This window comes from Meleagris gallopavo, chromosome 23 (assembly GCF_000146605.3).
Source record: "Meleagris gallopavo isolate NT-WF06-2002-E0010 breed Aviagen turkey brand Nicholas breeding stock chromosome 23, Turkey_5.1, whole genome shotgun sequence".
In the NCBI taxonomy this organism is placed as follows: domain Eukaryota; kingdom Metazoa; phylum Chordata; class Aves; order Galliformes; family Phasianidae; genus Meleagris; species Meleagris gallopavo.
The window spans coordinates 1,414,014-1,415,097 of NC_015033.2; positions in this window are offsets into that span (position 1 = coordinate 1,414,014).

The following is a 1,084-nucleotide window of genomic DNA, read 5'->3' on the forward strand; positions in this document are numbered from 1 at the left end:
AAAAAATGAAACAGAAAAGGGACAAGGGGGTGGGGGAAGAGGGAAAAGCCTCTGCACTGGGTTTCCCTGGCAATAGCACCAGGGGACAAGTGTCAGAGGCGGATAAACAGCATAACCAGGCCGAAAATAAAGGTCAAAGGAAGCATGAAACTTAACACAACGGTGATTAAGATAATGATGAAGCAGGGGACCCCAGAAAAAAAAAATCAGCCTGACAAACAGAAACATACAGATAGGCTCCAAGGGCTAGCCCAGGAGAACGGCCCGTGGGAAGAGGAGCAGGGGCTGGCAGGGCTTGGGGGAACCCAGACGGGCAAAAATGGCAAAAAATGGAGAGGAGAAGGAGGGGGGCTGTGGTCTGCCCCAGGATGGACGTGGCAGGTGGAGGCCAGCTCTCTCTGCAGCCCTGATATGCTGTCCTGGCCGAGCAGCGCTTGAATTTGCAACCAAATTCCTCAGAAGAGTTTCCCTGATGCTGGGAGCACAGCCCAGGCAGGCGCAGGCCGTGGCAGCACTGGCCCGGTGCTGGGCTCCTTGCATCCCAGGGACACTGAGCGGGACGCTGCCAAGAGGCAGTGGAGCAATTGCAGCATTCACCATCTCCCTCCTCTGCAATGTGAGGTTTCAGAGCTTGTGCCCTGTAAGGCCCTGGGCACGAAGGGGTTCTGCACCACATTCCCAGCAGTGACAGGAGCTCTCCAACTCCGTTTGCTTCTCTGAGTCTGCACAACTTGCCCACATCCCTCACAAACACGGTGTCCCTCCTGCTGAGGACCTACAGAAAGTCATTCTGAGTTGGGAATGTTTCTCCACACAGCACTTGTCATGAGGGAGAGCAAAGAAGGCCTGAAAAAGCGATGCATGTATCCCTCTAAAAACACACACATGCACTCGTCATTTTGTCAGAAAGCTGTTTTCCTTCAAATGTATTTCACAAAATTTCTAGCGTGAATTCACATGCTCCCCCCCCTTTCCCCATCATTCGTATTCACAGCCTTTTGTAGGGAACCACGCAATGAAAGCACCAAGGTTCTGCTGGGGGGCTCCGGGCAGCCCAGACCCCCAGGAGCACAGCAGCACTTGG